The sequence below is a fragment of the Lissotriton vulgaris genome, chromosome 8, assembly GCF_964263255.1.
Source record: "Lissotriton vulgaris chromosome 8, aLisVul1.2, whole genome shotgun sequence".
Lineage (NCBI taxonomy): Eukaryota > Metazoa > Chordata > Amphibia > Caudata > Salamandridae > Lissotriton > Lissotriton vulgaris.
Window position 1 is genome coordinate 1493098957 of NC_141696.1, and position 27692 is coordinate 1493126648.

Sequence of the window (27692 nt, forward strand, 5' to 3'; positions counted from 1 at the left end):
AAGGGCGGGAAGATATTGCATAGCCTAGTGTGTGGGGCGGGGCCAAACGGGCGGGGCTTCTGTGCAGTTCACATGCCTCTTGTTTATAAAGGGTCAGAGACCATCAGAGCATCAGATGAGGAGAAATCAGCCTCCTGGTCACTGGAAGTACAGGAGGATTGCGCTCGAGAAACTCGTGGATGCCTAGACTTCCATCATGGATTACAGCTAATTGTAGACTGTAGCCTCGACCTTGCTCACTAGGTTCTTGGGCTGATTATAATGCGTTACTGAAGTTTAGCTTCATCCGGGGCACGTGCTGTTTCTTTTGTATCTGTAAGTGCTTCCTGTTGAGGTTTAATTTTTGAAACAGGAGCATCGTGCCAAAATGAATCCTGCCTGCATATTTATCCACGAAGATGCCACCATGTTGTGCCATACCTCTACTCAACTGGAGTACTTTCTACTGGGTAGTCAGTAAGTGCTACCTCGTTGGGTAAATGTATGGTGCTTTTCCTACACTACAGCTGCGTAAAGGCCCAGAAGAGAAGTCTTCAGTGATCACCTGTGTCTGTGACTTTGCCACTGCGCTGATAGGCGCCTAGGTACCTCGAGTGAGCTGTCCATCACAGTGGGGGAAAGGGCGGGATAGGTTGCATAGCCTAGTCAGTGACTTTGCCACTGCGCTGATCGGCGCCGAGGTACCTCGAGTGAGCTGTCCATCACAGTGGGGAAAAGGGCGGGATAGGTTGCATAGCCTAGTCTGTGTGGGGAGGGGTTAAACTGGCGAGGCTTCTGTGCGAGTTCACATGCCTCTTGTTTATGAAGGGTCAGAGACCGATCAGCGCAGTAAATGATAAGAAAGCAGTCGGTGGTACCTCTTTGGGTGAATGTATTGTGCTTTTCCAGCACTGCAGCTGCGTGAAGTCCCAGAAGAGTTGTCTTCAGTGATCACCTGTGTCTGTGACTTTGCCACTGCGCCGATATGCGCCGAGGTACCTCGAGGGAGCTGTCCATCAAAGTGGGGTACAGGACGGGATAGCTTGCATAGCCTAGTGTGTGTGGGGAGGGGCCAAACTGGCGAGGCTTCTGTGCGTGTGCACTTGCCTCTTGTTTATGAAGGGTCAGAGACCGATTAGCGCAGCAAATGAGGAGAAAGCAGTCGGTGGTACCTCTTTGGGTGAATGTATTGTGCTTTTCCAGCACTGCAGCTGCGTAAAGGCCCAGAAGAGTTGTCTCGAGTGACCACGTGTGTCTGTAACTTTGCCACCGCGCCGTTTGGCGCCAAGGTCCCTCGAGTGAGCTGTCCATCACAGTGGTGGGAAGGGCGGGATAGGTTGCATAGCCTAGTGTGTGTGGGGAGGGGTTAAACTGGCGAGGCTTCTGTGCGAGTTCACATGCCTCTTGTTTATGAAGGGTCAGAGACAGATCAGCGCAGTAAATGATAAGAAAGCAGTAGGTGGTACCTCTTTGGGTGAATGTATTGTGCTTTTCAAACACTACAGCTGCGTATAGGCCCAGAAGAGTTGTCTCGAGTGACCACGTGTGTCTGTAACTTTGCCACCGCGCCGTTTGGCGCCAAGGTCCCTTGAGTGAGCTGTCCATCACAGTGGGGGAAAGGGCGGGAAGATGTTGCATAGCCTAGTGTGTGGGGCGGGGCCAAACGGGCGGGGCTTCTGTACAGTTCACATGCCTCTTGTTTATAAAGGGTCAGAGACCATCAGAGCATCAGATGAGGAGAAATCAGCCTCCTGGTCACTGGAAGTACAGGAGGATTGCGCTCGAGAAACTCGTGGATGCCTAGACCTCCATCACGGATTACAGCTAATTGTAGACTGTAGCCTCGACCTTGCTCACTAGGTTCTTGGGCTGATTATAATGTTTTACTGAAGTTTAGCTTCAACCGGGGCACGTGCTGTTTCTTTTGTATCTGTAAGTGCTTCCTGTTGAGGTTTAATTTTTGAAACAGGAGCATCGTGCCAAAATGAATCCTGCCTGCATATTTATCCACGAAGATGCCACCATGTTGTGCCATACCTCTACTCAACTGGAGTACTTTCTACTGGGTAGTCAGTAAGTGCTACCTCGTTGGGTAAATGTATGGTGCTTTTCCTACACTACAGCTGCGTAAAGGCCCAGATGAGAAGTCTTCAGTGATCACCTGTGTCTGTGACTTTGCCACTGCGCTGATAGGCGCCTAGGTACCTCGAGTGAGCTGTCCATCACAGTGGGGGAAAGGGCGTGATAGGTTGCATAGCCTAGTCTGTGTGGGGAGGGGTTAAACTGGCGAGGCTTCTGTGCGAGTTCACATGCCTCTTGTTTATGAAGGGTCAGAGACCGATCAGCTCAGTAAATGATAAGAAAGCAGTCGGTGGTACCTCTTTGGGTGAATGTATTGTGCTTTTCCAGCACTGCAGCTGCGTAAAGGCCCAGAAGAGAAGTCTTCAGTGATCACCTGTGTCTGTGACTTTGCCACTGCGCTGATAGGCGCCTGGGTACCTCGAGTGAGCTGTCCATCACAGTGGGGGAAAGGGCAGAATAGGTTGCATAGCCTAGTCAGTGACTTTGCCACTGCGCTGATAGGCGCCGAGGTACCCCGAGTGAGCTGTCCATCACAGTGGGGGAAAGGGCGGGATAGGTTGCATAGCCTAGTCTGTGTGGGGAGGGGTTAAACTGGCGAGGCTTCTGTGCGAGTTCACATGCCTCTTGTTTATGAAGGGTCAGAGACCGATCAGCTCAGTAAATGATAAGAAAGCAGTCGGTGGTACCTCTTTGGGTGAATGTATTGTGCTTTTCCAGCACTGCAGCTGCGTAAAGGCCAGAAGAGTTGTATTCAGGGATCACCTGTGTCTGTAACGTTGCCACTGCGCCGATAGGCGCCGAGGTACCTCGAGTGAGCTGTCCATCACAGTGGGGGAAAGGGCGGGATAGGTTGCATAGCCTAGTGTGTGTGGGGAGGGGCCAAATTGGCGAGGCTTCTGTGTGTGTGCACGTGCCTCTTGTTTATGAAGGGTCAGAGACCGATTAGCGCAGCAAATGAGGAGAAAGCAGTCGGTGGTACCTCTTTGGGTGAATGTATTGTGCTTTTCAAACACTACAGCTGCGTATAGGCCCAGAAGAGTTGTCTCGAGTGACCACGTGTGTCTGTAACTTTGCCACCGCGCCGTTTGGCGCCAAGGTCCCTTGAGTGAGCTGTCCATCACAGTGGGGGAAAGGGCGGGAAGATATTGCATAGCCTAGTGTGTGGGGCGGGGCCAAACGGGCGGGGCTTCTGTGCGTGTGCACTTGCCTCTTGTTTATGAAGGGTCAGAGACCGATTAGCGCAGCAAATGAGGAGAAAGCAGTCGGTGGTACCTCTTTGGGTGAATGTATTGTGCTTTTCAAACACTACAGCTGCGTATAGGCCCAGAAGAGTTGTCTCGAGTGACCACGTGTGTCTGTAACTTTGCCACCGCGCCGTTTGGCGCCAAGGTCCCTTGAGTGAGCTGTCCATCACAGTGGGGGAAAGGGCGGGAAGATGTTGCATAGCCTAGTGTGTGGGGCGGGGCCAAACGGGCGGGGCTTCTGTGCAGTTCACATGCCTCTTGTTTATAAAGGGTCAGAGACCATCAGAGCATCAGATGAGGAGAAATCAGCCTCCTGGTCACTGGAAGTACAGGAGGATTGCGCTCGAGAAACTCGTGGATGCCTAGACTTCCATCATGGATTACAGCTAATTGTAGACTGTAGCCTCGACCTTGCTCACTAGGTTCTTGGGCTGATTATAATGCGTTACTGAAGTTTAGCTTCATCCGGGGCACGTGCTGTTTCTTTTGTATCTGTAAGTGCTTCCTGTTGAGGTTTAATTTTTGAAACAGGAGCATCGTGCCAAAATGAATCCTGCCTGCATATTTATCCACGAAGATGCCACCATGTTGTGCCATACCTCTACTCAACTGGAGTACTTTCTACTGGGTAGTCAGTAAGTGCTACCTCGTTGGGTAAATGTATGGTGCTTTTCCTACACTACAGCTGCGTAAAGGTCCAGAAGAGAAGTCTTCAGTGATCACCTGTGTCTGTGACTTTGCCACTGCGCTGATAGGCGCCTAGGTACCTCGAGTGAGCTGTCCATCACAGTGGGGGAAAGGGCGGGATAGGTTACATAGCCTAGTCAGTGACTTTGCCACTGCGCTGATCGGCGCCGAGGTACCTCGAGTGAGCTGTCCATCACAGTGGGGAAAAGGGCGGGATAGGTTGCATAGCCTAGTCTGTGTGGGGAGGGGTTAAACTGGCGAGGCTTCTGTGCGAGTTCACATGCCTCTTGTTTATGAAGGGTCAGAGACCGATCAGCGCAGTAAATGATAAGAAAGCAGTCGGTGGTACCTCTTTGGGTGAATGTATTGTGCTTTTCCAGCACTGCAGCTGCGTGAAGTCCCAGAAGAGTTGTCTTCAGTGATCACCTGTGTCTGTGACTTTGCCACTGCGCCGATATGCGCCGAGGTACCTCGAGGGAGCTGTCCATCAAAGTGGGGTACAGGACGGGATAGCTTGCATAGCCTAGTGTGTGTGGGGAGGGGCCAAACTGGCGAGGCTTCTGTGCGTGTGCACTTGCCTCTTGTTTATGAAGGGTCAGAGACCGATTAGCGCAGCAAATGAGGAGAAAGCAGTCGGTGGTACCTCTTTGGGTGAATGTATTGTGCTTTTCAAACACTACAGCTGCGTATAGGCCCAGAAGAGTTGTCTCGAGTGACCACGTGTGTCTGTAACTTTGCCACCGCGCCGTTTGGCGCCAAGGTCCCTTGAGTGAGCTGTCCATCACAGTGGGGGAAAGGGCGGGAAGATGTTGCATAGCCTAGTGTGTGGGGCGGGGCCAAACGGGCGGGGCTTCTGTACAGTTCACATGCCTCTTGTTTATAAAGGGTCAGAGACCATCAGAGCATCACATGAGGAGAAATCAGCCTCCTGGTCACTGGAAGTACAGGAGGATTGCGCTCGAGAAACTCGTGGATGCCTAGACCTCCATCACGGATTACAGCTAATTGTAGACTGTAGCCTCGACCTTGCTCACTAGGTTCTTGGGCTGATTATAATGTTTTACTGAAGTTTAGCTTCAACCGGGGCACGTGCTGTTTCTTTTGTATCTGTAAGTGCTTCCTGTTGAGGTTTAATTTTTGAAACAGGAGCATCGTGCCAAAATGAATCCTGCCTGCATATTTATCCACGAAGATGCCACCATGTTGTGCCATACCTCTACTCAACTGGAGTACTTTCTACTGGGTAGTCAGTAAGTGCTACCTCGTTGGGTAAATGTATGGTGCTTTTCCTACACTACAGCTGCGTAAAGGCCCAGAAGAGAAGTCTTCAGTGATCACCTGTGTCTGTGACTTTGCCACTGCGCTGATAGGCGCCTAGGTACCTCGAGTGTGCTGTCCATCACAGTGGGGGAAAGGGCGGGATAGGTTGCATAGCCTAGTCAGTGACTTTGCCACTGCGCTGATCGGCGCCGAGGTACCTCGAGTGAGCTGTCCATCACAGTGGGGAAAAGGGCGGGATAGGTTGCATAGCCTAGTCTGTGTGGGGAGGGGTTAAACTGGCGAGGCTTCTGTGCGAGTTCACATGCCTCTTGTTTATGAAGGGTCAGAGACCGATCAGCGCAGTAAATGATAAGAAAGCAGTCGGTGGTACCTCTTTGGGTGAATGTATTGTGCTTTTCCAGCACTGCAGCTGCGTGAAGTCCCAGAAGAGTTGTCTTCAGTGATCACCTGTGTCTGTGACTTTGCCACTGCGCCGATATGCGCCGAGGTACCTCGAGGGAGCTGTCCATCAAAGTGGGGTACAGGACGGGATAGCTTGCATAGCCTAGTGTGTGTGGGGAGGGGCCAAACTGGCGAGGCTTCTGTGCGTGTGCACTTGCCTCTTGTTTATGAAGGGTCAGAGACCGATTAGCGCAGCAAATGAGGAGAAAGCAGTCGGTGGTACCTCTTTGGGTGAATGTATTGTGCTTTTCCAGCACTGCAGCTGCGTAAAGGCCCAGAAGAGTTGTCTCGAGTGACCACGTGTGTCTGTAACTTTGCCACCGCGCCGTTTGGCGCCAAGGTCCCTTGAGTGAGCTGTCCATCACAGTGGGGGAAAGGGCGGGAAGATGTTGCATAGCCTAGTGTGTGGGGCGGGGCCAAATGGGCGGGGCTTCTGTACAGTTCACATGCCTCTTGTTTATAAAGGGTCAGAGACCATCAGAGCATCAGATGAGGAGAAATCAGCCTCCTGGTCACTGGAAGTACAGGAGGATTGCGCTCGAGAAACTCGTGGATGCCTAGACCTCCATCACGGATTACAGCTAATTGTAGACTGTGAGAGAGCGCAAACTGACCAAAATGTAGAAATGCATCACACTTACACGTAGTAAGCACAATTCATGAAGAGAAATGCCATGAGTGCTGATAGTAACTACATCTATATTCTGAAATTATGTAGTTAACTTAGAGAATGCATATAGAAGTGGAACTAATGAAGACATGAGTGCAATGTATAACTTTATTAGATGTGATTAATCATGGTCCATGTTAAATGTAGCTGCTAATAGGAAGATGGCGTGCTATGAGCACAGAAAGAGACAGGCCTCATGCATGGCCATGACAGAAGGAATCAGATTGGTATACCTTTTCATTTCTTGGACCGCACTCATGTTATGATTACATTATATTATTTAGAAGGACTATATTATATAGATGTGAGTTCTTTTATTAATTCACAATATGTGATACTATGTGATTTTATTCAACGTGAATATTCTTGAATCTATGTTGTGCAGTTGTCAAAATGTAAGATGGCATACGGAAACGTAGAACGTGGTAGGCCTCAGGGCCTGAGCAAGGCGGGAGGGGGAAGGCGACTGAAATATACAATGTGGATTGCACTAATGTTTAGAATTAATGAGTAGGTTTTTGATTTACAGATGTGTTTACTTAATCAGTAGAGTAAGAGTATTAACATGCTGACAATTAAAAGAAGAAGTCGAATATTATAAAACTGTTGTAGGGCTGGCAAGCTTTAAATGTTGATTTACACGTATTAGTCTGGAAAGGGGAATGTTGTGACGCAGGTGGAAAACCATAAGATTTGGGACTTGGCTCCAAATGTCTGTCGGGAAGAGAAAAGGGGGTATTCAAGTATTAAAATAATGAATAGAAACTTGTTCTTGAAATGGACCAGACATGTAGGAGGGTTCCGGAATGTTTAAGGGGTATCAGCGGGCCGGAGAAGCGTCTGAGAAGCAAGGTCGACTCTAACCGCAGGGCCTCATCATGGAAACAGCCAGAAGCTACACCACGTGAGGGGCGTCTCACGAGGGGCGTCCGAAATGTTGATGTGTTTTTGTATTAGGGACAGCACCCCTGGGTGGAGTTAGAGCAGACGCCTGAGGACCCAAGAGAGAGCGGATGGGTAGGCAGAGAGGGGTCATGACTGGAGAACTATAGGTTTTCACCCAGAGTTCGAGAGTGGGTGACTTCCTTTGGGAGTCATTCACTGCTGACACCTTTTGATAGGTTGAGACTTGGTTAAGTAGGGATACCATCTAGTGCAGGGTAGGGAAAGCCTAACCTGTATTTTCCTTCCGCCTGTAATGAGCGATAGATTTCAATACGTGTCTATGCTAACGGCACTATTGTTTTTAGAACTGGTATTGATAGTTTCCGTTGTTCGTCTGAGGGCTTTCAGAGAACACGTGTATGTAGTTGGGCCCGTGTATTTGGTGAATCTCATCTTGAGATGCTTGTACTTACAACTTATAATAAACCTTTGAAAGCTAGAAGTTGTTTGTGATCCTTTGAAGCAGAGTCCTTTACTGGGGGAACTAACTTGGTAAAGATCCACTTTATTTCTCAATGACAGGCAATAAAGATTCAGTCGACCAGATCGGGGGTTTAGATCGATAGTGATAAGGTATTGATCAAAATCTCAGTCCCATCAGTTGGTAGCTATAGAGTATGGTTGCCTTCTTGAGGAAGGTGATCTAGGCCAGGTTAGATTACCCCAAGCCCCCTAGAGACCGATGATCGGAAGAACCGCCCGTGGAAGAAGGACCGGATGACGTGAGACAGAAAAGCAGCAGTATCGGTCGAGAGTGAGTATAAAGGGTCATGCGTGTTAAGATTGCGGTGTTTTGTATTATATCTATGTTGTAATGTTTGGCGGAGTTGAATGACTGTAGAGAGACTGTGGAACAGGTTGTGAGCGCGCGCAACCGGTGGAAATCTTAGGCTCAAGGAGAGCTTAAGTGGTTCGGGTGTATCGGACACCCAGAAGTAATTGTTAACCAGGGTGAAGGGGGTCATGAGGTACCAGTGACCACTCGAAGGACCAGATAGGGGGAGTGAGTGCGCGAGTAACAGACGCTGGTCGGAAGTTACTGTGTGCGTAAAGAACCTATCAGAGTGACGACAGACATCTCGTCAGTTGAGTTAATAATTACAGATAGACTGTGGACGTACAGTCGAGGGAAGTGACCGCTTGGTCGGAAGTAGTCATTTTTCGGTGTATGAATGGGACGCATGCATGACCGCGAGGAGAGCTGAGAAAGGAGGGGTGCTGCTGCGAAGCGGAGACTAGTGACGTCAGAAGGTGCCGCGCTGGGATTGGTCGGCCGGTGAAAGACCGCGCTGCGATAGGCCAGCTAGCGAAGTCGCGCTAGGATTGGTGGATTGTCATCAGGAAGTAAACAGTGTATTCAAGCTGGAAATCTTGCGCATAATTATGAAGTGTTTTAAATGGTTAAAAGCGCTGTTTAAAAGAGAACGTAGGGGATCGTATGAAGGGGAAGAAGCCCCGCCGGAGGGTACGCCAGCTCATTACATGGGGGTAAATGTTGGGCTGCACACGATTCTGTGGATCTCAGAGTGGAGTAAGATGACAGATGGAAATGAGGAACTCACGTTCCCGAAGTACGGGACGTATAGATTAGAGGTGCTACACAGATTAAAAGCAGTTATGACCGCTACGAGACCCTTGCCTAGACCAACACAGTTTGAAGCCCTTAATGCATGGATTAGGGCAGCGCATGAAAAGAACATGAACAGACGCCAGGAAAGAGTGAAACGCTCGGTAAGAGCAGTACAGGATGCTAAGTGGGATGAGGATGCTAAAAGATGGAGGGCGCATAACATGGAAGTAAATAAATTGTATCCAGTGTTAGAGATGCCCGGAAATAGAAGCCCCCTAGAAGAGGATGACGAGAGCGAGACAGAGGATAGCCTGATAAACAGATTATTGACAGACAGGCCGCCTCCGTATAACAGAGCAGAAGGGGATGCCGGGAAAGGGGGGGGCAATGAGGGAGAGCATGGGCCGCTTCCCAGTTCCGATTGGGATCCCGCTGCAAAGAAAGAACTGTCCCAGCCTAGCCAAGTGCAACAGGTGGTCGGGAGGTTTGTGGTACAAAGAGCGCCGGAAACAGCGTGTGCCACATCCTACGCATTACCTGATGCACTACAGGTACCTGTTACCATAGGTCCTATAGTGTCGGTATATGACCCAGACAGGGTTAGAGGGGAAGAACGGGTACGAAGGGACAGAGAAAGAGCAGAGATGGCAAGAAGGAAGGATACGATCAATTCCCCAAGTCAGTTGCCGATACCAAGAGATTGGAGCACCCCAGCACACACAACAGGCGATCTGGGGGATATTAGATGGCCAGAGGATATGAGGGGACCAGGACGGAAATCTTTTCAGGAGTTCAACGAGTACATGAAGAAATGGGATGAGGCAGTTGAGGCTCAAAAGAACATTATAGCGGCAGAAGCTGAAAGGGAAAGTCAGGACAGCAGAGCCCGGACTCACTGCGGGGCTGAAGAGAGCAGTCCGGAGTGGGACGGAAGGGAGAAGGACAGTAGGGGATTCACCCATTGGGCCCGGAGTGGAGGTAGATCAAAGCTGGAAAATGGGGGCCCTGAGAGCGGGGGGGTGTCTCCCCCGATACATAATGAAGAAGACAGGAGGGCTCGGGAGTACAGGGATAGCTTTAAGTGTATCCACTGTGAGCCCAGCAGGAGGGAACAGAGTGGGAGTTGCGAGAGGCCGTACCATAGTCCTTGCGACGACGGACATGAGCGTAGCCAGGGGAATATGGGAAACCAGGAGGGATCGTATCAGATACTGAGTGATACGAGGCCAAGGGAGAATGGAGACCGAAAGCAGAGTAGTAGAGAAACTTACTGTGAGAAGAGAGGAGAGAATGGGCAAGGTGAGAAGGGGGGTAACAGGCCCGTGTTCCATCACCTTCCAAGGTCGGATGGCCGAGCCTGGGATCTGGAGAGATGGGAACAAGAGAGAGCACTCCCCAACTCTCCAGAACCCAAACGTAGGGCCCGGAGTTGGGATGGGAGAGATACCTGTCAACCTCCCTCGAAGGAATCATTGCGAGCAGAAATAAAAGCCAGAAGGCTCGATGTCTCCAGCTTAAAGTCAGATCTGGATGACATGGTAGATGGTACTCTGCCCTTAGAAAGAATAGACATGTATGAGCAGGATGAAATTCTGTTCATAGCAAAGGACGTGACTCGAAAGGCGAGAGCAACCCATGAGAAATTAGTGGAATTAGCAGGCAAGTACACGGTAGACCTGTCAAGAACCAAAGCCTTACAAGGCAACCACAGGCTACATTACACAGACCGAGACCTAGATGAGAGGCGAACCATCGGATTGAAAACACACATAAAGGAACTGATCACTGGAATAAGGACATGGAGGGCCCTAGATAAGTGGGAAGAGAGGTGGTCCAAGAGGGGGACCGTCAGGAGAAGCACACTTATGATGACACCAGGAGGACAGCAGGGAGTAGAGACATACCCTTTGAGGGAAGTCGCAAATGGGACCTACGTCCACGTCCCTTGGAGTAGGGGGGATTTAGCTGCTTTTACCACCTCTTTCCCCAAATTGCGGGAGAACCCAGTGGAGTGGTACAAGCAAGTTGAGAGATTTGTGAAAATCTCAAAGGTCCTATGGATAGATTTAAACACGCTGTTTGACATAGTAGTACCAGGAGATTTGTGGACCGCATGTAAAGTTAGTGCTGAGTGGCCCATCATAGAGCCAGACAGAGACGCTAGGACTAATGGGCCGGCCGAAAGTGTGATGGCAAAATTCGAAAGAGTAATGACGTGGCTGAAAGAGAAAGTGCCAATGCAAGACATAGATTGGGTAAAAATTGACCGAACCAGACAGGAACCCAAAGAGACAGTACATGAATACTATGAGAGATTGCTGAAGGCGTTTAAACAGTATAGCGGTCTGGATGTAATGGACCCGAGGGACATAGGGCAGTTCGTGTCCAAATTTGTCCTAGGCCTGAGACCGGATATCAGTTTAATGATCCAGCAACACCTGATTTGTTGGCAAAACAAACCCCTAGACGAAATACTGAGGTATGCTAGGTACTGCTGTGATGAAATAGACTCCAAGGCTAAGAAGTTAAAGGAGAAACTGATGGTGGTACAGATGCAGGCAGCAGGGAAGGGGGGACAGCAGCAACAGCAACCGGGAACAGGTACTGGAGGAAAGAAACAGTACAGCCAGAACAAGGCCAATGAGGAGAACTCCACCTTTAGACCAAGGATAGATATAACTACCTTAAAGAAAACAACTAGGTGCCACCAGTGTAACGAGGTGGGACATTGGAAACGCGAGTGTCCCTATAATGTTGAGATAGGAGACCAAGAGGTAGAAGAGGAAGAGACCCAGAGTGCACCTACAAAGGGGATAACGCAATACCAGGGGAAGGTGCTCAGAGGGGGGCCTCCTCCCCGAGCCCAGTTCCCGCAAGCACCCAGAGTAGGGACTATGGGTAAGACATACAGACAGATGCCTCTGTTTGTAGGAGGTGAGGAATGCTATTATGTGGACCCACTAACTGGACAGAGAGTGGAAAGAGATGACTGCATCCTCGGGGCAGCTCTGGAGGTAGACCAAAGAGGACCCTATGTTGAGGCCGAAGTGGCAGGGTTCCCCACGACATTCCTAGTGGACACAGGAGCCACTCGATCCACGATCAGATCAGCCGCAGTTCCAGGACTACCCATGTCTGGGGAGACCATACAAGTGGTGGGGGTCGCTAACAAGAGAATGACCAGTCCCTTGACTGAGCCCGTGCAGGTGAAAATAGGGAAGTACAGTGAGGAGCACCAGTTTGTGGTTTGCGATTCTAGTCCTGTATGTCTGCTAGGAAGAGACCTTTTGTGCAAATTGAACTGCACTATATACTGTACTCCGCAAGGAGTGGAGGTACTGACAAATGATGATGATGCCGACTTTAAAGTCGCCAATTCCAGAATATGTGTGGAACTATACCCCACTTTGACAGTAGACGAGCTACCCTGGGATCTGAGAGAGACAGTTGCTCCGGAAGTCTGGGATTTCACTGGGGAAGAGATTGGGTTGGTGAAAGGAGTAGACCCAGTGAAAATTGTAGTGAAACCTCATGCTGAGTTCCCAAGAACACCTCAGTATAAATTGACACCAGAAACGATTGCAGGTATACAACCCGTGATCGAGTCCATGATTAAACAGGGAATACTGAAGGAAATCGTGGGTAGTCCATGTAACTCCCCGATTATGGGTCTGCAGAAACCTAATGGGAAATTTCGGATAGTGCAGGACCTCAGAAAGATTAATAACATAGTCGTTTCATGTTGTCCAGTGGTACCGAATCCATCAGTGATACTGTTTCAGATACCGTTCCAAGCGGAATGGTTCACTGTAATTGATCTTTGCCAGGCTTTCTTTTCGATCCCTTTGGACGAAGAGAGCCATTTTCTTTTCGCATTTAAAATAGAAGGTCGCGTCCTAACATGGTGTCGTATTCCTCAGGGGTATACAGAGAGCCCATCGATCTTCAACCAGCTCCTGAAGAAAAATCTTGAAAGTCTAGTACTGCCCCAGAGGTCAGTTCTGGTCCAGTACATAGACGACCTCCTTGTGGCGTCAGAGACAGAGGAAGCTTGCAGGGTAGACTCTATTGCCTTGTTAAATCATCTAGCCGAAAATGGGCATAAGGTGTCCCCGGGAAAATTGCAGTACTGCCTGACAGAGGTACAGTATTTGGGACACAGAATTGAGAAAGGGAAACGGAAGGTGTCACCAGACAGGATAGAGGCCATCATGAAGATGAGTGCGCCTAAAACGCAGAGAGAAGTCAGGATGTTTCTAGGAATGGTGGGATACTGTCGTCAGTGGATCGCAAACTTTTCACTGAAAGCAAAGCCCTTACAAAAACTGACGCACAAGGAGGTGAGTGATCCGGTACCATGGGACAAGGACTGTTTGATGGCGTTCCTGCAGCTGAGAGAGGACTTGTGTCGTGCTCCGGCTCTGGGAATGCCAGATTACGATAAACCATTCTTGCTCTACTGCTGTGAGAGAGAGGGATGCGCGCTGTCTGTGTTAGTCCAAATCCATGGGAATGCCCGTAGACCAGTCGCTTACTTCTCGGCTACTTTAGACCCAGTAGCCGCAGCGTTGCCCGGATGTCTCAAATCCGTTGCTGCAACCGGTGTCAGCATTGAGAGGTGTGAAAATATAGTGATGGGGCACCCGTTAGAGGTGCATGTGCCCCACTCTGTTGAATTGTTGATGACCAGGACTAAAACTCAGCATCTGACGAATAGCAGGCTCACGCGCTATGAGCAAGTCATTCTTGCTGCAGAGAACGTGACCCTCAGGAGATGCTCTGTTTTAAATCCTGCTACCTTAATGCCACTTCCAAATGATATCGAGGATGATGAAGAATGTACAGACCATGACTGCCTCGATGTGACTGAACTATGCACCAAACCAAGACCCGACATCGTAGATGAGCCACTGACTGACCCAGATGAAATTTTCTTTGTCGATGGCTCATGTGTAAGAGACGAAGTTGGGCAGTTAAGAGCAGCTTACGCTGTTTGTACAATTACTGGAGTAGTGGAAGCTGGATGCCTGGAAGGAGTACACTCCGCTCAGGTGGCCGAGATTATTGCCCTGACGCGTGCTTGCCTGGCAAGCAATCAAATCCGAGTCACCATATACACTGACAGTCAATATGGTTACGGGGTAGTTCATGATTACGGGCAGTTGTGGTCTCAAAGAGGTTTCATGACTTCTTCAGGCTCTCCCATTCGCAATGGAGAGTTTGTGCGCCTATTGTTAGAAGCATTGCAATGTCCAGCAGGTATTGCTGTTGTAAAGTGTACCGCGCATACCAGAAACATGGACTTCGTGTCACAAGGCAATAGATATGCCGACGAAGTCGCACGGTATTGCGCGGAGACAGGATACTCTTTCACAGAGGTGGAGGTGGGTGGAATAAATGTAAGGACTGAATTAGCTATGATATTAGAAACTGTTGATACTTGGGACGAACTGAAGGAAATGCAAGATAATGCTCCTGACTGTGAAAAAGAATCATGGCATAAGGCAGGATGTGTGGTGGGTGAGGCCCATTTCTGGGTTTCAGCAGATGGCAGAGCAGTGTTGCCCAATGAGATGGTGAGCCCAATGGCCCGACAAATACATGGTCCTGTCCACTTAGGAAGAGATGCTATGCTGAGAGTGTTTAGACAGACCTGGTTTAACCCCAAGTTCAGAGTAGCAGCTGAAGCAGTGTGCCAGCGTTGTGTGACGTGCCAGCAGTTGAATGTAGGGAAAAAGACACCAGTTGCACTGAGCCACATAGGGAGGGCAGGAGGTCCATTTAATCGAATACAGATAGATTTTATCGAAATGCCAAGGTGCAGCCGCCTCCGTTATATCCTGGTGGTTGTTTGCGTTTTCTCTAGATGGGTTGAGGCATATCCTACACGCAGGTGCGACACCCTCACAGTAGCTAAGATATTGCTCAGGGAGCTTATCCCGCGCTTCGGGGTGCCGGCCTCTTTGGAATCAGATAGGGGAACGCATTTCAACAGCTCGCTTGTGAAAATGATTTGTGCAGCTTTAAATATTGATCAAAAGCTGCATTGCAGCTACCGACCAGAGGCTTCAGGAATTGTGGAGCAAATAAATGGTACCATCAAGGCTAGGATTGCGAAGGTGTGTTCATCAACATCCTTGAGTTGGCCTGATGCGTTGCCATTGGTCCTTATGAGCCTCCGTAGTACCCCGGATAGGAGAACTGGTTTGTCTCCTCATGAGGTACTGATGGGAAGAGCAATGAGGTTACCTTCTGTCCCAACTGCTGCATTGATTAGCATCACAGATGATATGATCCTGGACTATTGTAAGGGGCTGTCTGACGCCATTCATTCTGTGTCCCTTCAGGTGCAGGCTGCCGAGGTACCATCGTGCCAGGACCCTTGTCATGACCTGCTTCCTGGGGACTGGGTCCTGGTGAAGAAACACGTGAGAAGCAGCTGCTTGGATGTTCGTTGGCGTGGGCCCTTCCAGATCATCCTGACCACAAACACAGCCGTGAAAGTGGGAGGCCTGCCCAACTGGATCCACGCGTCGCACACGCGGAGGGTTCCAGCACCTCTGGAAGAAACAGCTCCTCTCTCGGATAGACGTCCAGCCGCGGACCGAGAAGCCACAGAGGGGGCTAGCCAAGCTGTAGAGGTGCCAGCGGAAGCAGGGAACGAATCTGACCAAGCAGAGGACGGTCAGTACAACAGCGAGACAGACGACGCTACTGAAGGAGAAGGTAGCTGGGAGTACGAGTCAGACGCTGACAGGTCTGGCAGGGAGCGTGAAAGAATAAGAAGAAGACGGAGTAGAAGGGTACGCGGAGAAGCTGATTGGCCGCAAAGAAGGAGCTCTAGCCTAAGGTCAACTCCGGAGAGAACCCTTCCTCCGATATCAGAAGACTCAGACCCCGAAGAAGGTGCTCAGGGCGCCGAAGCACCGGAGTTGAGGAGGTCAAGAAGAGTGCGTGTGCCTAACAGAAGATACTCCACCCCCGAGTGGACATATCTGGTGACAGATGGCTTCGAAACCAGTGACAGGGAGGATCAGAGCGGTGGTGGTGTCCAGTTCTGAGCCCATCGTAACAGTGGAGATAAGATTGTTAGTGCCCGGTGTCGAACAAGAAGGGTCACTAACATTTATGCTCCCCCGTCCTCCCCGCCTCAGCAAGATAAAGGACATGTTTCTCACAGAATTGCAATTCCCTGATTTTGGTTCAAAGATATCAGCCGCAGAAGAGCACAATCTTCGTTTGGAAATACTGAACTTTGCTGTCGAAGCTGCAGGCGAGCGCCTGATAGTGGATGCTTAAAAGACTTTGTAAATAAGCGAGAAGAAAAGAAGATTACCTAGCGCCCAGGAAGCAGAGAATCTTAGGGACTTTCCCTGAGTTGGTGGAGAAGGGCTAGGGTTGTCTATATTGAACTATAAAGAACTTTGCGGAGAAGGTTGTCAGCTTCCAGTTGTGTGGTTCTAAGGAAAAGGAGTAAAAGAGACTGTAAAGGAGAGAAAAAGAAAAGAACTTTGTGCTAAGGATAAGAGAGAACTACACTATCTGACAAAATGGAGGCCGGTACTCAGAACCGCAGAGCGAAATGCATAATAGGTACACTAATAGTAGGAGTGATAATACTAATAGCTCTAGTAGTGACAGTCTCCTATGTAAAGGGACGGGAGGAAGAGGCAAAGGTAACTGATGTGGCATCTGCAGAAGCGCTTACACCCACCATTACTGGTGAGAAAGGGGAAAGCACACACGAGAAAGCGTTATTGGCTGCAGAAGCCCGTAGATTACATGTAGATGAGTCCCAAGGTGACTTTAGGTCTAATGCTTACGCCAAATTACTGTATGAATATGTAGATGCCATGGAGGTCAAGGACTGCTATGTCTGCATGCAGTTGCCGGCATCTGTGGATGAAGGCATTCGTTATCATCACCTCCCGCTGACATATGGCATTACATGTAGCTTACTGCTTAGTATATTTTATGGGAGGGATAGTTTTGAGTACTATTTCTCCAATTATGACTCAGTGTTACCAGAAGTCCCAAATTATAAGCAAATGAACAAATGGGACTACTGGAAGAGTGAAGACAGATTGGCCAAGTTCTTCATTCCTTGGATTACATTAGACACTTCACATGCCCGCAGAAATAACCTGACATGTAAGGTGTCAGAGGTCGAGAAGAAGTTCATAGGGCAGGTGGATGATCGGAATAGGAGACAAAAGATTTTGAAGAAATCAGGGCAATGGAAAACGGATTGGACCGAAGAAGAAAAGGCACACAAGAGAAAGGGTAGTAGTGGTCCAATAGCTTTAGATAGAACGCAGAGAGGAAAGTTATGTCTCCATAGAGCCAAAACGTATTATGAAAATGTATACGTGGGAGAGGTTAGCTGTGAACATGCTTTCAATTTGGAGTACTACACAAAGGACTTCCTGAAGGGAATGCAAGCAATTCCAAATGTATATTTCGTATGTGGAAGAAATGCCTACGTGAAGCTACCTGATAATTGGTATGGCTCATGTTACTTGGCAATTATCTTCCCTAAAATATATCATGCCCAAGACTTAGAGATCATTGAGGGCAAGACATCATCGAGAGGTAGGAGGGATGTGAGTGCAGAAATGGTTGGAGATGTCTTTGGAGCTGTGTTCCCACTGCTGGGATTAGCCCTTAATGATGTTAAAATTAGACGGCTCGCAACAGTCGTCGACAGGTTGTCTGCCAGTACTGCTCAGTCCTTAACGCTGGTAGAAGGAGAGATGCAATCGATAAGGGCTATGGTTCTTCAGAACCGTCTTGCCTTAGATGTCCTATTAGCAAAGGAGGGCGGAGTCTGTAAGGCTTTGAAGGTCCAGGAATGTTGCACCTACATTCCAGACAATTCAAAACCCCTTGAAAAAGTTATTAGGAACATAACTGATATTCACAAGGAGATCGAAGACTTGAGCAGAGAAAATGTCTGGGAAAAGGTGGGCCAGGGGATAAGTGACGCAGGAGGTTGGCTCACCACCTTAGGCAAAAGCTTTGTGTGGAAAATACTGAAACCTATCATCATAATATTGATCTGTGGGATTGTGTTATGGGGATTGGTGAGGGTATTCAAATGGTACAGATCAAAAAGGTCAGAGAGAGCTCGGAATAAACAGCTGCAGAGATTGGCTGCCATACAAGATAGTCAATACCGAAGTCTGAGGGCTTTGGAAACACAGAAGCGAGTTATGCTAGCCATCACTGCAGTTTAAATGTTAATGATGACCCCGAGAGGTCATCAAAGGGGGGAACTGAGAGAGCGCAAACTGACCAAAATGTAGAAATGCATCACACTTACACGTAGTAAGCACAATTCATGAAGAGAAATGCCATGAGTGCTGATAGTAACTACATCTATATTCTGAAATTATGTAGTTAACTTAGAGAATGCATATAGAAGTGGAACTAATGAAGACATGAGTGCAATGTATAACTTTATTAGATGTGATTAATCATGGTCCATGTTAAATGTAGCTGCTAATAGGAAGATGGCGTGCTATGAGCACAGAAAGAGACAGGCCTCATGCATGGCCATGACAGAAGGAATCAGATTGGTATACCTTTTCATTTCTTGGACCGCACTCATGTTATGATTACATTATATTATTTAGAAGGACTATATTATATAGATGTGAGTTCTTTTATTAATTCACAATATGTGATACTATGTGATTTTATTCAACGTGAATATTCTTGAATCTATGTTGTGCAGTTGTCAAAATGTAAGATGGCATACGGAAACGTAGAACGTGGTAGGCCTCAGGGCCTGAGCAAGGCGGGAGGGGGAAGGCGACTGAAATATACAATGTGGATTGCACTAATGTTTAGAATTAATGAGTAGGTTTTTGATTTACAGATGTGTTTACTTAATCAGTAGAGTAAGAGTATTAACATGCTGACAATTAAAAGAAGAAGTCGAATATTATAAAACTGTTGTAGGGCTGGCAAGCTTTAAATGTTGATTTACACGTATTAGTCTGGAAAGGGGAATGTTGTGACGCAGGTGGAAAACCATAAGATTTGGGACTTGGCTCCAAATGTCTGTCGGGAAGAGAAAAGGGGGTATTCAAGTATTAAAATAATGAATAGAAACTTGTTCTTGAAATGGACCAGACATGTAGGAGGGTTCCGGAATGTTTAAGGGGTATCAGCGGGCCGGAGAAGCGTCTGAGAAGCAAGGTCGACTCTAACCGCAGGGCCTCATCATGGAAACAGCCAGAAGCTACACCACGTGAGGGGCGTCTCACGAGGGGCGTCCGAAATGTTGATGTGTTTTTGTATTAGGGACAGCACCCCTGGGTGGAGTTAGAGCAGACGCCTGAGGACCCAAGAGAGAGCGGATGGGTAGGCAGAGAGGGGTCATGACTGGAGAACTATAGGTTTTCACCCAGAGTTCGAGAGTGGGTGACTTCCTTTGGGAGTCATTCACTGCTGACACCTTTTGATAGGTTGAGACTTGGTTAAGTAGGGATACCATCTAGTGCAGGGTAGGGAAAGCCTAACCTGTATTTTCCTTCCGCCTGTAATGAGCGATAGATTTCAATACGTGTCTATGCTAACGGCACTATTGTTTTTAGAACTGGTATTGATAGTTTCCGTTGTTCGTCTGAGGGCTTTCAGAGAACACGTGTATGTAGTTGGGCCCGTGTATTTGGTGAATCTCATCTTGAGATGCTTGTACTTACAACTTATAATAAACCTTTGAAAGCTAGAAGTTGTTTGTGATCCTTTGAAGCAGAGTCCTTTACTGGGGGAACTAACTTGGTAAAGATCCACTTTATTTCTCAATGACAGGCAATAAAGATTCAGTCGACCAGATCGGGGGTTTAGATCGATAGTGATAAGGTATTGATCAAAATCTCAGTCCCATCAACTGTAGCCTCGACCTTGCTCACTAGGTTCTTGGGCTGATTATAATGTTTTACTGAAGTTTAGCTTCAACCGGGGCACGTGCTGTTTCTTTTGTATCTGTAAGTGCTTCCTGTTGAGGTTTAATTTTTGAAACAGGAGCATCGTGCCAAAATGAATCCTGCCTGCATATTTATCCACGAAGATGCCACCATGTTGTGCCATACCTCTACTCAACTGGAGTAATTTCTACTGGGTAGTCAGTAAGTGCTACCTCGTTGGGTAAATGTATGGTGCTTTTCCTACACTACAGCTGCGTAAAGGCCCAGAAGAGAAGTCTTCAGTGATCACCTGTGTCTGTGACTTTGCCACTGCGCTGATAGGCGCCTAGGTACCTCGAGTGAGCTGTCCATCACAGTGGGGGAAAGGGCGGGATAGGTTGCATAGCCTAGTCTGTGTGGGGAGGGGTTAAACTGGCGAGGCTTCTGTGCGAGTTCACATGCCTCTTGTTTATGAAAGGTCAGAGACCGATCAGCTCAGTAAATGATAAGAAAGCAGTCGGTGGTACCTCTTTGGGTGAATGTATTGTGCTTTTCCAGCACTGCAGCTGCGTAAAGGCCCAGAAGAGAAGTCTTCAGTGATCACCTGTGTCTGTGACTTTGCCACTGCGCTGATAGGCGCCTGGGTACCTCGAGTGAGCTGTCCATCACAGTGGGGGAAAGGGCAGAATAGGTTGCATAGCCTAGTCAGTGACTTTGCCACTGCGCTGATAGGCGCCGAGGTACCCCGAGTGAGCTGTCCATCACAGTGGGGGAAAGGGCGGGATAGGTTGCATAGCCTAGTCTGTGTGGGGAGGGGTTAAACTGGCGAGGCTTCTGTGCGAGTTCACATGCCTCTTGTTTATGAAGGGTCAGAGACCGATCAGCTCAGTAAATGATAAGAAAGCAGTCGGTGGTACCTCTTTGGGTGAATGTATTGTGCTTTTCCAGCACTGCAGCTGCGTAAAGGCCAGAAGAGTTGTATTCAGGGATCACCTGTGTCTGTAACGTTGCCACTGCGCCGATAGGCGCCGAGGTACCTCGAGTGAGCTGTCCATCACAGTGGGGGAAAGGGCGGGATAGGTTGCATAGCCTAGTGTGTGTGGGGAGGGGCCAAATTGACGAGGCTTCTGTGTGTGTGCACTTGCCTCTTGTTTATGAAGGGTCAGAGACCGATTAGCGCAGCAAATGAGGAGAAAGCAGTCGGTGGTACCTCTTTGGGTGAATGTATTGTGCTTTTCCAGCACTGCAGCTGCGTAAAGGCCCAGAAGAGTTGTCTCGAGTGACCACGTGTGTCTGTAACTTTGCCACCGCGCCGTTTGGCGCCAAGGTCCCTCGAGTGAGCTGTCCATCACAGTGGTGGAAAGGGCGGGATAGGTTGCATAGCCTAGTGTGTGTGGGGAGGGGTTAAACTGGCGAGGCTTCTGTGCGAGTTCACATGCCTCTTGTTTATGAAGGGTCAGAGACAGATCAGCGCAGTAAATGATAAGAAAGCAGTAGGTGGTACCTCTTTGGGTGAATGTATTGTGCTTTTCAAACACTACAGCTGCGTATAGGCCCAGAAGAGTTGTCTCGAGTGACCACGTGTGTCTGTAACTTTGCCACCGCGCCGTTTGGCGCCAAGGTCCCTTGAGTGAGCTGTCCATCACAGTGGGGGAAAGGGCGGGAAGATATTGCATAGCCTAGTGTGTGGGGCGGGGCCAAACGGGCGGGGCTTCTGTGCAGTTCACATGCCTCTTGTTTATAAAGGGTCAGAGACCATCAGAGCATCAGATGAGGAGGATTGTGCTCGAGAAACTCGTGGATGCCTAGACTTCCATCATGGATTACAGCTAATTGTAGACTGTAGCCTCGACCATGCTCACTAGGTTCTTGGGCTGATTATAATGCGTTACTGAAGTTTAGCTTCATCCGGGGCACGTGCTGTTTCTTTTGTATCTGTAAGTGCTTCCTGTTGAGGTTTAATTTTTGAAACAGGAGTATCGTGCCAAAATGAATCCTGCCTGCATATTTATCCACGAAGATGCCACCATGTTGTGCCATACCTCTACTCAACTGGAGTACTTTCTACTGGGTAGTCAGTAAGTGCTACCTCGTTGGGTAAATGTATGGTGCTTTTCCTACACTACAGCTGCGTAAAGGCCCAGAAGAGAAGTCTTCAGATCACCTGTGTCTGTGACTTTGCCACTGCGCTGATAGGCGCCTAGGTACCTCGAGTGAGCTGTCCATCACAGTGGGGGAAAGGGCGGGATAGGTTGCATAGCCTAGTCTGTGTGGGGAGGGGTTAAACTGGCGAGGCTTCTGTGCGAGTTCACATGCCTCTTGTTTATGAAGGGTCAGAGACCGATCAGCTCAGTAAATGATAAGAAAGCAGTCGGTGGTACCTCTTTGGGTGAATGTATTGTGCTTTTCCAGCACTGCAGCTGCGTAAAGGCCCAGAAGAGAAGTCTTCAGTGATCACCTGTGTCTGTGACTTTGCCACTGCGCTGATAGGCGCCTGGGTACCTCGAGTGAGCTGTCCATCACAGTGGGGGAAAGGGCAGAATAGGTTGCATAGCCTAGTCAGTGACTTTGCCACTGCGCTGATAGGCGCCGAGGTACCCCGAGTGAGCTGTCCATCACAGTGGGGGAAAGGGCGTGATAGGTTGCATAGCCTAGTCTGTGTGGGGAGGGGTTAAACTGGCGAGGCTTCTGTGCGAGTTCACATGCCTCTTGTTTATGAAGGGTCAGAGACCGATCAGCTCAGTAAATGATAAGAAAGCAGTCGGTGGTACCTCTTTGGGTGAATGTATTGTGCTTTTCCAGCACTGCAGCTGCGTAAAGGCCAGAAGAGTTGTATTCAGGGATCACCTGTGTCTGTAACGTTGCCACTGCGCCGATAGGCGCCGAGGTACCTCGAGTGAGCTGTCCATCACAGTGGGGGAAAGGGCGGGAAGATATTGCATAGCCTAGTGTGTGGGGCGGGGCCAAACGGGCGGGGCTTCTGTGCAGTTCACATGCCTCTTGTTTATAAAGGGTCAGAGACCATCAGAGCATCAGATGAGGAGAAATCAGCCTCCTGGTCACTGGAAGTACAGGAGGATTGCGCTCGAGAAACTCGTGGATGCCTAGACTTCCATCATGGATTACAGCTAATTGTAGACTGTAGCCTCGACCTTGCTCACTAGGTTCTTGGGCTGATTATAATGCGTTACTGAAGTTTAGCTTCATCCGGGGCACGTGCTGTTTCTTTTGTATCTGTAAGTGCTTCCTGTTGAGGTTTAATTTTTGAAACAGGAGCATCGTGCCAAAATGAATCCTGCCTGCATATTTATCCACGAAGATGCCACCATGTTGTGCCATACCTCTACTCAACTGGAGTACTTTCTACTGGGTAGTCAGTAAGTGCTACCTCGTTGGGTAAATGTATGGTGCTTTTCCTACACTACAGCTGCGTAAAGGTCCAGAAGAGAAGTCTTCAGTGATCACCTGTGTCTGTGACTTTGCCACTGCGCTGATAGGCGCCTAGGTACCTCGAGTGAGCTGTCCATCACAGTGGGGGAAAGGGCGGGATAGGTTACATAGCCTAGTCAGTGACTTTGCCACTGCGCTGATCGGCGCCGAGGTACCTCGAGTGAGCTGTCCATCACAGTGGGGAAAAGGGCGGGATAGGTTGCATAGCCTAGTCTGTGTGGGGAGGGGTTAAACTGGCGAGGCTTCTGTGCGAGTTCACATGCCTCTTGTTTATGAAGGGTCAGAGACCGATCAGCGCAGTAAATGATAAGAAAGCAGTCGGTGGTACCTCTTTGGGTGAATGTATTGTGCTTTTCCAGCACTGCAGCTGCGTGAAGTCCCAGAAGAGTTGTCTTCAGTGATCACCTGTGTCTGTGACTTTGCCACTGCGCCGATATGCGCCGAGGTACCTCGAGGGAGCTGTCCATCAAAGTGGGGTACAGGACGGGATAGCTTGCATAGCCTAGTGTGTGTGGGGAGGGGCCAAACTGGCGAGGCTTCTGTGCGTGTGCACTTGCCTCTTGTTTATGAAGGGTCAGAGACCGATTAGCGCAGCAAATGAGGAGAAAGCAGTCGGTGGTACCTCTTTGGGTGAATGTATTGTGCTTTTCAAACACTACAGCTGCGTATAGGCCCAGAAGAGTTGTCTCGAGTGACCACGTGTGTCTGTAACTTTGCCACCGCGCCGTTTGGCGCCAAGGTCCCTTGAGTGAGCTGTCCATCACAGTGGGGGAAAGGGCGGGAAGATGTTGCATAGCCTAGTGTGTGGGGCGGGGCCAAACGGGCGGGGCTTCTGTACAGTTCACATGCCTCTTGTTTATAAAGGGTCAGAGACCATCAGAGCATCACATGAGGAGTAATCAGCCTCCTGGTCACTGGAAGTACAGGAGGATTGCGCTCGAGAAACTCGTGGATGCCTAGACCTCCATCACGGATTACAGCTAATTGTAGACTGTAGCCTCGACCTTGCTCACTAGGTTCTTGGGCTGATTATAATGTTTTACTGAAGTTTAGCTTCAACCGGGGCACGTGCTGTTTCTTTTGTATCTGTAAGTGCTTCCTGTTGAGGTTTAATTTTTGAAACAGGAGCATCGTGCCAAAATGAATCCTGCCTGCATATTTATCCACGAAGATGCCACCATGTTGTGCCATACCTCTACTCAACTGGAGTACTTTCTACTGGGTAGTCAGTAAGTGCTACCTCGTTGGGTAAATGTATGGTGCTTTTCCTACACTACAGCTGCGTAAAGGCCCAGAAGAGAAGTCTTCAGTGATCACCTGTGTCTGTGACTTTGCCACTGCGCTGATAGGCGCCTAGGTACCTCGAGTGTGCTGTCCATCACAGTGGGGGAAAGGGCGGGATAGGTTGCATAGCCTAGTCAGTGACTTTGCCACTGCGCTGATCGGCGCCGAGGTACCTCGAGTGAGCTGTCCATCACAGTGGGGAAAAGGGCGGGATAGGTTGCATAGCCTAGTCTGTGTGGGGAGGGGTTAAACTGGCGAGGCTTCTGTGCGAGTTCACATGCCTCTTGTTTATGAAGGGTCAGAGACCGATCAGCGCAGTAAATGATAAGAAAGCAGTCGGTGGTACCTCTTTGGGTGAATGTATTGTGCTTTTCCAGCACTGCAGCTGCGTGAAGTCCCAGAAGAGTTGTCTTCAGTGATCACCTGTGTCTGTGACTTTGCCACTGCGCCGATATGCGCCGAGGTACCTCGAGGGAGCTGTCCATCAAAGTGGGGTACAGGACGGGATAGCTTGCATAGCCTAGTGTGTGTGGGGAGGGGCCAAACTGGCGAGGCTTCTGTGCGTGTGCACTTGCCTCTTGTTTATGAAGGGTCAGAGACCGATTAGCGCAGCAAATGAGGAGAAAGCAGTCGGTGGTACCTCTTTGGGTGAATGTATTGTGCTTTTCCAGCACTGCAGCTGCGTAAAGGCCCAGAAGAGTTGTCTCGAGTGACCACGTGTGTCTGTAACTTTGCCACCGCGCCGTTTGGCGCCAAGGTCCCTTGAGTGAGCTGTCCATCACAGTGGGGGAAAGGGCGGGAAGATGTTGCATAGCCTAGTGTGTGGGGCGGGGCCAAATGGGCGGGGCTTCTGTACAGTTCACATGCCTCTTGTTTATAAAGGGTCAGAGACCATCAGAGCATCAGATGAGGAGAAATCAGCCTCCTGGTCACTGGAAGTACAGGAGGATTGCGCTCGAGAAACTCGTGGATGCCTAGACCTCCATCACGGATTACAACTAATTGTAGACTGTAGCCTCGACCTTGCTCACTAGGTTCTTGGGCTGATTATAATGTTTTACTGAAGTTTAGCTTCAACCGGGGCACGTGCTGTTTCTTTTGTATCTGTAAGTGCTTCCTGTTGAGGTTTAATTTTTGAAACAGGAGCATCGTGCCAAAATGAATCCTGCCTGCATATTTATCCACGAAGATGCCACCATGTTGTGCCATACCTCTACTCAACTGGAGTAATTTCTACTGGGTAGTCAGTAAGTGCTACCTCGTTGGGTAAATGTATGGTGCTTTTCCTACACTACAGCTGCGTAAAGGCCCAGAAGAGAAGTCTTCAGTGATCACCTGTGTCTGTGACTTTGCCACTGCGCTGATAGGCGCCTAGGTACCTCGAGTGAGCTGTCCATCACAGTGGGGGAAAGGGCGGGATAGGTTGCATAGCCTAGTCTGTGTGGGGAGGGGTTAAACTGGCGAGGCTTCTGTGCGAGTTCACATGCCTCTTGTTTATGAAGGGTCAGAGACCGATCAGCTCAGTAAATGATAAGAAAGCAGTCGGTGGTACCTCTTTGGGTGAATGTATTGTGCTTTTCCAGCACTGCAGCTGCGTAAAGGCCCAGAAGAGAAGTCTTCAGTGATCACCTGTGTCTGTGACTTTGCCACTGCGCTGATAGGCGCCTGGGTACCTCGAGTGAGCTGTCCATCACAGTGGGGGAAAGGGCAGAATAGGTTGCATAGCCTAGTCAGTGACTTTGCCACTGCGCTGATAGGCGCCGAGGTACCCCGAGTGAGCTGTCCATCACAGTGGGGGAAAGGGCGGGATAGGTTGCATAGCCTAGTCTGTGTGGGGAGGGGTTAAACTGGCGAGGCTTCTGTGCGAGTTCACATGCCTCTTGTTTATGAAGGGTCAGAGACCGATCAGCTCAGTAAATGATAAGAAAGCAGTCGGTGGTACCTCTTTGGGTGAATGTATTGTGCTTTTCCAGCACTGCAGCTGCGTAAAGGCCAGAAGAGTTGTATTCAGGGATCACCTGTGTCTGTAACGTTGCCACTGCGCCGATAGGCGCCGAGGTACCTCGAGTGAGCTGTCCATCACAGTGGGGGAAAGGGCGGGATAGGTTGCATAGCCTAGTGTGTGTGGGGAGGGGCCAAATTGACGAGGCTTCTGTGTGTGTGCACTTGCCTCTTGTTTATGAAGGGTCAGAGACCGATTAGCGCAGCAAATGAGGAGAAAGCAGTCGGTGGTACCTCTTTGGGTGAATGTATTGTGCTTTTCCAGCACTGCAGCTGCGTAAAGGCCCAGAAGAGTTGTCTCGAGTGACCACGTGTGTCTGTAACTTTGCCACCGCGCCGTTTGGCGCCAAGGTCCCTCGAGTGAGCTGTCCATCACAGTGGTGGAAAGGGCGGGATAGGTTGCATAGCCTAGTGTGTGTGGGGAGGGGTTAAACTGGCGAGGCTTCTGTGCGAGTTCACATGCCTCTTGTTTATGAAGGGTCAGAGACAGATCAGCGCAGTAAATGATAAGAAAGCAGTAGGTGGTACCTCTTTGGGTGAATGTATTGTGCTTTTCAAACACTACAGCTGCGTATAGGCCCAGAAGAGTTGTCTCGAGTGACCACGTGTGTCTGTAACTTTGCCACCGCGCCGTTTGGCGCCAAGGTCCCTTGAGTGAGCTGTCCATCACAGTGGGGGAAAGGGCGGGAAGATATTGCATAGCCTAGTGTGTGGGGCGGGGCCAAACGGGCGGGGCTTCTGTGCAGTTCACATGCCTCTTGTTTATAAAGGGTCAGAGACCATCAGAGCATCAGATGAGGAGGATTGTGCTCGAGAAACTCGTGGATGCCTAGACTTCCATCATGGATTACAGCTAATTGTAGACTGTAGCCTCGACCATGCTCACTAGGTTCTTGGGCTGATTATAATGCGTTACTGAAGTTTAGCTTCATCCGGGGCACGTGCTGTTTCTTTTGTATCTGTAAGTGCTTCCTGTTGAGGTTTAATTTTTGAAACAGGAGTATCGTGCCAAAATGAATCCTGCCTGCATATTTATCCACGAAGATGCCACCATGTTGTGCCATACCTCTACTCAACTGGAGTACTTTCTACTGGGTAGTCAGTAAGTGCTACCTCGTTGGGTAAATGTATGGTGCTTTTCCTAC